At 40.9% G+C, this 12,494-nt stretch overlaps 1 long non-coding RNA gene across 1 annotated transcript; it reads left to right on the top strand.

Moving 5' to 3' along the window:
• The first annotated feature begins 7,196 nt into the window (after positions 1–7,196).
• Positions 7,197–9,281, top strand: LOC148404011 (uncharacterized). Its single transcript, XR_015862042.1, has 2 exons — positions 7,197–8,119; positions 9,018–9,281. It is a non-coding gene; the product is annotated as an uncharacterized LOC148404011 (long non-coding RNA).
• Positions 9,282–12,494: the final 3,213 nt, after the last annotated feature.

Here is a 12,494-nt window from a genome sequence, read left to right as displayed (position 1 = left end):
TGGGAGCATTGTGGAGGCCCAGCTCTCGAAACTCCTGAAGTGCTGCACAAAAGAGAAACTATCACCTTTGTCCATGACTGTACTGTATACACTGGCGGAGCTTGAGGGGGGCCTAGGGGCACTGCCCCCCTGGAATATCCTTCAACCCCCCCCAGGTGTCAGGGATTTTTTCCCCCCTGTCCTTCATATGGCGCACATAAAGAATGTTTATCAGCATTTTCTGAAGAATTTTTGGTGTTTGTAAAAGGCAAAAATATGTTTGTGCGGACCTCCTGATATACCTTTGCCTCTCATGACCCCCAGTAGGAAAAAAAATCCCCGCCCCACCAGGGACTGCACACACACATTATCACAATACAAAATTTACTTTTCTATTGTGATGTCACACAAATACAATGCTGGAAACAACCAGGATGTGAAGAAATCCATTGATCATCAACCCCGGTGCCCCATTTACATGCGGTGTAAACGAGACTGTAAAATTGAAAGTATTGATATTGCAATATGTGATTATCATGCCTTCCAGGTTTTGTGGTAGCGTAAATAGGTCAGTGTAACTATGTTTGTGGGCTGCGGTATATTTTTAAACAGCTTGTATGAGAAAACACCCAACCACCTGGGTCTGATCTGGGACTGGGACGGTGAGTCTGGTGGTGGTGGGGGGTGTTCTTCTTAATCAAATCCAGATTCCTTAGATGTGCACTCACGTGCAGTTACGGTCTGACAACGATCTCTGGACTTGGTCTGACCACAAGCCTGAAAAAAAGGCAAGCAAGAGATACATAGACATTGAAGCGGGTCAGTTTTCGTTTCCTTTAATTCTACACTCCCACACAATAAATGTCTCTAAATCTCCAGAATTTACATGAGTCAACCCCCATGCTGCTAACTATACATGAAAACCTCAAGGCGACTTCTCACACTGTTTGCTGCTGTGCGGGGGTTCACAGACGATGATATAAACATCATGGAGACGGCGAGATTAGAGACCATGAGTCAGGATTTGAGACATCATAAAAAGCTTCCCTGCTACATATTTGTCTCAACCCTTGGTGTTTAATGTGAGGTACTTTGTCTCAGCCCCAGTGTTCCGGGAGAAGGCCGGAAAAGCAACGATGATTTCGAGAAGCTCTTGGCACTCACTCATCATCAAATCTTATTGTGCTGATGTCATCCCTATTCTGCTCTTAATCACTTGATAATTTACTAAAGGGGGTACATAACCTACCCATTTGTAATCATAACCGATTTTCAAGATGTGAGAGATACCGCAGATGAAATGGAAACTTCTTGGAATGTGCAACGCAGCACACCGCATCGGGCTTGCAATAGTTTAAGACTTTTCATAATACTTGGATTTTATTTGCTCAACACAAATATTTCAAAATTTTGGTTGGAGTTATTTGCTTAATATTCATTTACTGTAATAGATTGTAGTAGATACCAAGTCAGTATCGTGCCGCAGTACATCCATGCTGCTGGAAATAAACACAAAAAGTTTGGCTAAGTGTTTGCTTATTTTGTAACTACAAGGAAGTGCAATCTTTTCTCGTTATTTTTGCTGTGATGACAAACTGAGGAGGCAGAAAATTAATTTGCCTATTTGTGATTCTAAGGTCAATTGAGAAACCAGGATAAGGTTTCTTTCGTGGTTTTATCACCTGTCCCGAGTGACTATTTGATGCTTTGCCATATTACCCAAGTGTAGCATAGTATTTTAGCATTGGTTGTGAGGGAGTGGCTCTTGTCTTCCTTTTTGTTTTGCTTCAAAATGGGATTCCCCAAAGATGCCAGGGTACTTTTGGTCAGTTGTTCTTAGTTATTGTGTGTTGTTTGCGAGTTGAAATTGAACTCAGCGGGTGACAAGGACACAGAGGTGCTTGCGGTCAATTGTCCTTGGGGGTTGCTTTTGAGTGTTTGTCTTTGCACATCTGGCCACAAGGGCCACTTCCGACTCCAATTAGGATTTCCTGAGACTCAATAAAGAAGATTATTGGTCTGCAAAAACACCAGCTCAGACTCGGCCACCTTCCTGCCCCGGCTGCTACGCTCATTACACCAAAGAGGAAAACAGTTGCACTTCACTAGCAGCTTACAATGAGGCAAAGACACCCAGCAGCAGCAAATCAGCCACTTTTTCCTCACTTTTAGCAATTTGTTTGATGTGTGAATCGAAATGTTTCAACGACGTCAGTGAAGCATCGCTTCTACTACATTTCCATCACAGTGAATGACAATTGTGTGTATACTGAGCCATGGTTGGGCACAAAGCCTAGAAGCAAGCGGCAGGGGAGCCGGGCTGAGTTGATTGGGGGTCCAGAGAGCCTGCATGTGTGGCAAGAGTGATCACACAGTTAATATTCAAAGGACCCGGGTGGGTTGTAAAGAAGCGACTAAATAGAGGTTGACAAAGCGCATCGTGCAAATAAAGGCTTTTCCCGAGTAGGCTGTGTATGTAGTGCAAAGCGTATAGTGAACTGCAAGGCTTTGCTGGGGTGGTCATGTATGAAGTCGATTGTGAGTTCTTAAAACAGGTTCGCCTCCTTTCTCACCCGTTTGTAAAACCAGCCCACAGTCCCGTTACATGTTTGTAGTTTAAAAAAAGGTTTGTTGACCTGAAATGAAACCTGATTTAAGTTCATTTCCCCAAATACATGCCTCTGAGCCCTATTTATTGACCTCCACGATGATCGAAATGTACGTGCTTCATGTTGAGTAAATCGGTGCATATTCCGTGATGCATCGCACACAGTCATAGTTACTTCAACCATCTAAAACCTAATTATTCCCCCACGCTTCTTGATGCCAACCAGTGATGTCATCCACAGAAAGAGACAGTGGGAATACTGGCTGCATGCCCGAGGTCGGCTTTGCTCGCAGAGGAGAGGGGACCTTTTTGTTTTTAACCTTTCAACAAGCACTTTATTGGTTATGTGTCCTGGAAGTCACATTTGGGGTTTTAAAAACATATCTCAAAGAGGGTTAAACAACATATATTGAATTTAAAAAAAAAAAACGAATCTGTATTAAGTATAGAAAAAAAATCTTATTTTTAATTTTTAGATCTGCAAAGTAAAACAAAAATGAAGCATTTGGTCTTGGGAAAATTAACTTAACCGCTCTACTGAACATTACGCAACCTCCTCACTGCCCACCTGGCCAGCTTGACAGCATTTAGACTACATTTAGGCTAATAGCAGACAAACACAGAAGACGTGAGGGCCAAGGACTCCCTCCGGGATCCCCCTTGCCGCTCCACTCAGTCGCTCATTTCCACATGCATTCACTGGGCTCGCACTCAAACCTATTCATTCATACCAAATGTTGCATAACAATGCTGCCTGTCCTTTGCTAAAGCTTGGGGGGTACTAACATGGCACCCTTGCGTCCCCCAAACTAAAGACTCCAGAATATGGACTGAATGTGAGTGCTGAATAGGTGTTTCTTTTTAACACATGTGCTCTGGCTCCAGCGACCAGTCCAGGGCATACACACCTTTCACGCAAAGTCATTTGAGATAGGCTCTAGTACACCTCCAACTCTAATGAGGGCAAATTTCATAATAAAAGGACAAATGTATATTAAAACGATGCATATATTTACAAACATTTTATTTCTCCAAATACTTTTGAGCTCTAGGAAATCAAGGTAACATGTATTGATGACTACAAATCGTCAATACTATACATAGTTTAATGATAGACTGATTTTTTTTTCCTGATCCATTGTGATGTTGTACTTAGTAGATATATGGTTGTTGAAACAGAACAATCTATGAAACCCACTAATATCTTTGTGCACATATCCGGCTGTACCCTTTTTCTATTCTTCAATAAGATAACTTTCCTAGCTGCATCCTGCTGATATTCTGAGATGTCAGCCCTCTCTTGTTGGCAGGAGAGTGCACTTTCCAAACTTATTGGGCTCGTGTTTCAGTGACATATTTTGGAGAGCAAAATAATAAGTAAATGTAGGTCAGATAAATGGGAGGACAACACAAGCTTTTCTCTCTCTCTCTCTCTCTCTCTCTTTGGAACTGACGCACAAGACCATTCTCTGTCCCTTACACACAGGGCAATAACATGTTTGGCAGAGGAAAGGGGGGAAAAAAAACAAAAGGATGAGTGACAATTACAAAATTTTGATCGCCCTTTGAGCCGTTTGGTCCAAACGGGTGGGACGAATTGTTGCTAGACTGTGCGGAAAAAAAAAAGACAGCGCTCCATAGTCAAGCTTATTGAAACGAAGCAGGCCTCCACGCAGTTATACCACTTTACCGCTTTAGAAGCGCCTTCAATTAGCATTATTATCCACCATGACTTCCCATCACGCTCTCTGAGCCATTATGAACCACTCAACCTTGAGAGGATCTAAAGAACTCAACAAGAGGCTCAAGGAAAGCCTCAATAATAGTTGAGTGATGTTGACAAATTCAAAGCAAAAAAACGGTCTTGTGTATCATGTGCGACTGTAATTCAAAGCATGTTTATCAAGATGAAAACACAAATGAAAAGTTCAAATGAAGTCAATGTTTCCCATCATATCCTCAAAGCTTGCTTTTGATGTTAATAGTTATTCTTGATATTAAGTACTTTTATATCCTATTAGCACATGCGATATTTTCAATCTGTAAAGTATTTTAATGTGCCTTATCTTGTCATTGCCATCCGTTTATGTTTATTCTGTGTATGGGAGACTTGGGTACATACTAGACCTGAGAACCTCGAGGTTAAACAGAACAAGGTATTGATGTTTATTCCTCACATGTATGCCACAGCAGCCTCTGGCAAAGTGTTGTAAAAACTCTGGATGAGCTTGAAAGGAAACAGACTAAATGGATTATCTTGCATTGCCCCTGAAACACAACCAGAGAGAGGAGAACCAGATCCAGGACAAGACAGGGATACGGAAAGAAAGCAAACTAGATTAAGTAAAGAGAAACGCTCTAAAATATGCGCATTGAATCCCTAGAGGCCAATATTTTGTTTGAAAAGCCTTGATTGTTGAGGTCAAAGGTCTCAGGTTAGACTTGGAGGTTATCAGCGTTGGTTTGAGGTTAACTAAAGTCTGAGTAGATGGGCACTTCTTCAGTCAGATGGATTAACCCAGTGAAGGTATTCAGGTATTAAAACCGGTGACCAGTTGAACCCTCCAAATACAAACATGCGCATTTTTGTGTGCAACTTCAGTCGTATCTCTTGTTGCTGCAGGGTGGGGCTCGCCAGGGCGTGCGAGAGGAAGTCAGCGGGGAGCAGAGGTGTTGAAGCCCGTCATCCTGTTGTCACCACTCACACCTGTCTGCTGTTGACAGCAGAGTGTAAAGAGTTAAGTGGAACATGTTGATGTATATGTGTTTATTGAGTCGAACGGGCCCAGTTAATCACATCCTAACCAGATTAAAAAATGAAAATGAGTTATTTGTGACAGACCCTGATGAAGCGAGAGCAGATACTACAGTCCCCCCACACACACACACACCCATATGAATGGGAAAACTCGTGTTTGACGCCTCCCTCATTGAGCATGCTGGGGGTGGACTATGGCACATTCTAAATGTTCTTCCAACTGTGACCTGAGCAAGACATGGTGGAGGAGGGGATGCGGGGGTTGTGTTTAAAAGAAAACTTTCATCCCTCTCTGGCACATTTCCCAAAAAGTGTTTGCCTGGTATACTCGCCTTATTTTTGTGCAGGCAGCATGGGCTCTATCTTCTCTCAGTGACAGTCTGAATCGTTGTCTCGATCATACGAGACTCAAAATTTTCTTTGCAAAGCAATTTTACTCATCAATGAATTCATTTGAGAAGCAACTTTGAGAAGCAATTTTTCGAAAACTGAAGCAAGGGTTTTAGTAAATAATAAAAGTTGTAACATTAAGAATGTATTTTTATATGGTGCAATCAACAGTTTGATTTCTTAAATTCATATTGTACATAACTTTTGTCTCCGAACATTTTTGGTGGGGCAATGAAATTCTAAAAGCTAAATTGATTTTAAAAAAATACATAAGATCTTCTGCGACATAACATTTGTTGTGTAAACCTCAAAAATCAAAATCAGAGCTCAGGCCTCAAAAACAGACAGATAAAATTAAATTTAGCAATAACTCCTCCCGGTGATGCCTCGCTCTCACCAGGGATATGGTCAAGCATAAACAAAACACATTTTATTATTTGAATAGTGCCAATGTTGGCATCAAAATAGACTGGGAAGCTACTAAGTGGCACAACAGAGCTGGGTGGTCCTGGGGCATGGGCCCAGCACACTAGGGATTTTCCTGGCATGTATCATTTACCGACATATAATATAGATTTTTAAACTGGGTTGTATTTAAATATGCAATTGTGGGACGACGATGTCAAAGGTCAGGCCCTCGTCCACTCCCTCAATGACCCTCACTTCTGGATCTAGAACCTTTTATTGCTTTGTCTGCTTCCTGGATGGACCCTGGAGGGAATAATTCTTATGTGTGGACCTGCCAGTGCTTTTGAGGGGAAGCTGGAGCCCATCACGGTGTTTATTGTTTCCCCGCAACTTGTTAGAACATTTATTTATTGCAAATGCATGTTGATTTCAGTCATGCAGTAATTATACGGATAACCCCGTCTAAATCTTATCTAAGCATAGCTGAGCCAAGGGAAGTTCCTGAACTTGGACACAGTTTTGAGTTCACATTGTTTTCACTTTTCATTCATACAGTCAGCAAGACAAAAGTGTCCTCGGTTCCTGTAATTGTTTTCCCCAGAGATAGCACAGAAGGGATGTAATCGTGTGAATCTGCAAGATTGCAGGAATCCAAACAAAAATCTGCAAGGTAACTTTCTAGATGTTGCAACATGGATAGAACTGTCAAATGGGCTTTAACACAAAGTAACATAAGAGAGCCTGCATGGACTAAATGGCAATAACCTCTGCTGGCTTCCTATGACCCCAATGACCTAAGCACCGGACAGCTGTGCTTGAATGCAATCCCGCGCTCTGCCCCCCCCCCCCCCCCCCCCCCCCCCCCAACACCACCACCACGCCCGTTTGTGTAATCACTATTTGAGTCCAGACAAAAGCATAATGCACACTAAAAGTCAATCTTGCCTTACTCCGTCTCACAAAGAAAAAGTATCAGCCAAAGTTATAAATTAATCCAAAATTCCTATTTGGCGTTGTATGTACTGCCATGAATTATTGCTGCACTTTGCTATACACTCCATTATGAGTATGTTGCGTCTATTGCCTCTTGTTTTATTGCCCCCACTGCCGAGAGGAGGGGATGTAGTGGTCAACTGGCTGCAGTCACACCTTTTCCTCCCAATTCCTTCCCTGTTCCTTTCACAGTCACTGTGGTCCGGCCCATTTCCGATTTGGCCACTTATGCGCAGATAACGAACAACTCCATTTGCCCTGATATGACCTCAGGTCAAATTTTGGGGTTAAAATTTTCAATCGCTTTCACAATATTTTATCGACATTTAAAATATGAGAAAAACTAGTGTGCAAATGGACTCAAGGCAAGTCCCAATTTCCGCTGTATTTCTGTGACTGTGTGAATCATATAAACAGGATACCTGGAAAGGAAAAGAACTGGGTGGGAAAAGACAGATATGATTTAAACTGTTCAAACAACTGCATGAGTAAATAATTGTACAGTATAACAATTGTCCAGAGGAACAAGCAAATGATTTTGTAAGCCTGTTGATGTCCGCTTCAGTTGCTACAACCGATGATAGTGAATGACAGAATTAAGTTAGTTATAAAACACCAAAGATAGAAAAACAACTCTGGGCCACTTATGATCCATAAAGCTTATCTTTTCAAAGAAGTCCTAATCCTTTAGTGTGACATAGTGTGCTGTTATATAACTTGAGCCTGCATCAATAAGACAGGAAGAGAATAGTTCTCACACGAACACGAAGACCGTAACTAATTACTTTTGATGTAAGAACTGTCAACCTGTAGCCTACTGAGATTGACGTAGCTCAACCACACCTTCTTCTTTGCAAGTGGTTTTAGGATGATACAGCAGTGTACTGTAGTCGCAGTCCAATAAGATCCTGTTGAGTTTCTACTCTCTGGTGGTGACCTTCTTTCCAGACAAAAAGTTCCCCTCACCATGACTGACTCACAAGGTAGGGCCTATTATGCAACCCGTGGGCGGAGAGGGGCACCAGGAGGGGAGTGGGGTGAGTGACGGATGATCCATTTTTCTGGATAAACGGCTCCACAAAGTGTTTTCCCCTCATGCAACACTAGTCCTATTTGCTCAGGGCTGGCCGTGGTTCAATTACTGTAGGCTGGTGGGGAAGGCCACTTGAAAACTAAGTGTGATGGGCAGAAGGCGAGCACTGCAAAGTGCGACTGATTGTTTTGGTGGAAGAGGGCCGAGCCCAACAAGGAAACATCTTTTTAACTCCCAGTACAGTATGACGGACAGCATGTTCCCTGAACATACTGTTTACAGTATAATTATTCACGTAAAACTGAATATTTCATAAGTGTTTTTATTTCAAGAACTGTTCCACTTCCATTATGATATGATGTCATATGTTTGCTCTTGCAATTTTAAAACATCTATCTAATAACATGTATTTGAGTATCAGTCAATTTGGAGGAAACAACATTCTGATTGACTCAAACATAATCTTGAGCATTTTGTCATTATTATTGCTTCAAACAACTAAAGTTATTTTCCCCTGTGCCATTGTCATTTTGTCCTGCAATTTTTTTAAAAACAATAAACATAAACCCGAAGATTGGCCTGGGTTGCGACCGACTGTGCTGCTATGAACAACAAAATTTAAACAACATGGAATTAGGCCTACAAATAAAAACAGACTTCAAAATACAATAAGCACATGAAATAGACATGGAATCAACTTCCACAATGTCCTTCATAAAGCAAGTCTATTGTGCAACAGAATTAAAGCTTGATGAATAGATTAAACTACAAGTTGATGAAAAAGCATAAGCAACCAATAATCAGGAAAAAAAAAAAGTCTAATCAAATGATTCTTGTGTTTTGACCAGTGTACAACGTACCCCCATAAAGGAACACGAGGAATACTCCATCCTGCCTGGGGGACTTGATCTACTTTAATCCCCCCTACCCCAGACACACCGTCTCCGGGATTGTACGCCACCTAAATGCTCCCTCGGGTGGATCTAAATGAGATCTGGCAAAGTGCGGATAAGTCGACTTTTCTACCTGAAGAAAATATTCTACATGTGAGATAGAATCTTATCCCCGTTGGGGGAGGCCACTGTTTCCATTAAAACGCTGCCCTAAGTAAGCATGTCTGTGGTTAGGATATTATTCCAAAACAGGGAGTGTGTGTGTGTGACGCATTGCTTTCCAGGAGCCGGAAGCTGCAAAAAAGGCCAACTCAGACATCAGTGCTGTCATAGCCGGAAGACATTCTACCGTAAGAGTGAAAAGAGCACGTTTGGAGAGTCATGTCAATCATTTGGTGTAATTGATAGCAGAGGCTTAAGAGCTGCTGTCACCATTAGTGTCACTAGGTCCTCCTCGATCTTCCAAAACAGAAGAGAGGGAGAAAAGCGAAGCAACAAGGTTCATGAAGGCATGATGAATGACACGAGATGGAATGTTGAGATTTACAGAAACAGCAGACAGACCTCGACACCTCTGAACTGAAATTTGACCTATTCTGCTTTTGTTGACAGACACTGAGTTAAAATGGTCACTGGCCCATGGAAGGTTAAAGGAGCTGTATCAAGCTATTTTAAGCTTCCCACTGTTGATTATTGTCATATAGATATGCTTGTGTATTAACTTTGGCAAAATGGCAATTTCTAATGATTTTTTTTATTATTTTGGTGGCTATTTTTCTTATCTAGCAGTAAAACGCCTTGTTCACTAAAACCTCTCCTCCCCTGCAGCCTACTGACAGTTTGTCGATAGAATCAAGGTGCGGTCAATGACGCTCATAAAGTAGGACCTTTCAAAAGTAAAAAAATAACTAATTTTATGCACTGTATAGCAACAACTCATACTTGAGCACACTGCAGGCACGTCACCACCAGCATGAGTGCCACACTTTCTGATATAAGAAATCAGATCTCACAAATCAGGTACCATAAAGGAATATTTTTCATAAAGCATAAATAATGGGAAAGTCCCACAAATTTCAACACAAATCTGTGTTCTTTTTTTTTACCCAAACTTCAAATAGTCGAGCTGTTTACAGGGGTGCATAGTTTTTACGTTCTAACACGACTTCTAAGGACAAAATATGCAGCTGTAAAACATCAGTGCAGCTGACAAATGTTTCAAATAAAGGCCCAGAACTTGAATCAAACCGCTACAGATGATTAACATGTTTGGGAGACATCAAATTATTCTGAAAGAAAGTCTTGCCAAAATAAGTCTGAAATGCAAACAAACATAAGCACTATTGAACTGCATGTTGATGTGCACCACTATTAGAAGCTCTGCTGATTTAGTCTATTGAGCAACACAAAGTTGAGCAGACCTCACACCAGCATTGCAACTTTAAAACAGGCAGGCAGATACACAGATAGTTTTTTTTTTTAATTTAGAATTTTTCTTGATGAGTCCGCATCATTTGCAGTGCTGCCACACAGCTGTCATTGCTCAGTAGCCTACGACAGTACTAAGAGTACCCTTACATTGTGTAAAGACTGTCTGTACTTATGTTACGTTCTAAATGTTCTTTTTGTTATAATTTCCTTATTACTGCAAAATTGGTGTGGTTCATATTTCTGGAGACAAATTCCTGGTGTATTTTGACATACTTAGGCAATAAAGATGATTCAGATTCTGTTCAAAAAAATTATTCGATATCTAGCTTGATATAAGGTGTATGGGTACAATTCAAGAATTTTATGTACCACTTCTAGAGCATGATTCGGAGCCTCTCCGAGCTGACTTGAGGTGAGACGTACTGGACTGGTCGTCATATGCTACCACAAGCAAAAAAAATATTTTTTGAGAACAGGTTCATCAATCATGAATACCTGACCCCCAAACGTCTTTGTAAATTAAGACGAATTAGTGAATAGACCCAATTTTATGTCATATGAGTCTCCATGGTGTAATATATCTAAGGAACAAACTCAACTCTCAAGCCACTGTATTCACATATCAATTAAAGCAGTTTTAAATAATGTGGGTCATCATGCTGTTTTTGGTCTCTATCTAATGAGTTGAAATTAAGGCCACCCTTTGAGCAGCAGCAATTAAGCGCTTGAGATTTTCAGACAATGTTATGAACGATGTTATTTTAATAACAACCAGTTTAAAGTGACCAGTGAGCTACTGAACTACTTGCTCTCACGTGTTTCCAAAAATAGCCCGTGTGAAAGAAAGTAGGGTTTGTTGCGGAGAGCTCTCACCGACCCTTTAGATGGGATCACCCCCTCGATTCCTTGCACAAAGATAAAGCACGTCAGATGCAATCGTCACATACAGTCCACATGACATCATCGGGTGAGAGCAAAAGAGAGGAACGTGTGGAAAGAGTACACAATCCCCCGAAGCCTTCGCATGCTTTGAGCTCACACAGCAAATTCAATGGGGATAATGATGTCTGCTACTTTCCCACTGGGGAACAATGTGGGAAAAATGGGGTGCAGAAAGCAGAAACCCCTTTTGAAAATATACAAGGAAGAATGACTGCACGTGTCTTATGTCTGACACTTACTTACATGTGAGTTGAAGAAAAACTGAAGTGAAGCAAGGATCAAATAAATGTCAGCATTTAGGGTTGTAGTTGACTTAAATGCAGAAGTCTTCAGAGTTGGGGTGAACTTTACACGTGAACTTGTTTGACCTCTTAATGTTTGAACATTTTGCACATTTGTTCCAGTAATTTTTCACACTTTGCACAGGTGCCCAATCCATGAAAATTCCAAAGGATGTCTTTTTGTCTCTTTCAGTATCTTTTGCAAACTGCTGATGGAACTTTGTGACAATCAGATCAGTGGCCTCATCCCTCCTTTTAGAAATCTTGTAATGGTGAGTTACTGTTGACAATTTCTTCAGTTTCCCTTTGGTCTCATTGTGCCAAAATGCAGGATGAAGAAAACTACTTTCATAATTCTTGTTTAACCAGTTATTGGTCCATTCATAGAGCAAACAAGGAGCCGAATGGCAAAACTCACAACAGATCATATTAATATCCATTGATCTGAAGCAATACTCACTTCACTGGTTTCTTTTATATCAAACAAATTGTTTTAGGTTCTTTACCTGACATGTTTCGGCGTGATTAAAACAAGGAAAAACAAGATGAACTTAGTACAATTATTATGAAGCAATACTGTACAATGGGTTTTCTGTCCCGACATGGAAAGGTTAGAAGGTAAATATGATCTTCTCAAGAAGGGACACTTTTGTGGTATTGTTTTATGGCATAACGTGTGTTTCGTGTAAATGCTTACTGTCATTGCGACATTAATTATTTCATGAACCGTGCACAATAAAGTAGTTGCAGATGATTCAGGAATTTCATGACTTATGTG

The sequence above is a fragment of the Syngnathus floridae genome, chromosome 1, assembly GCF_059516105.1.
Source record: "Syngnathus floridae isolate MCC-2025c chromosome 1, RoL_Sflo_1.0, whole genome shotgun sequence".
Lineage (NCBI taxonomy): Eukaryota > Metazoa > Chordata > Actinopteri > Syngnathiformes > Syngnathidae > Syngnathus > Syngnathus floridae.
Note: the sequence above shows the minus strand (reverse complement) of the source record. Positions and strands in the feature narration are given on the sequence as shown.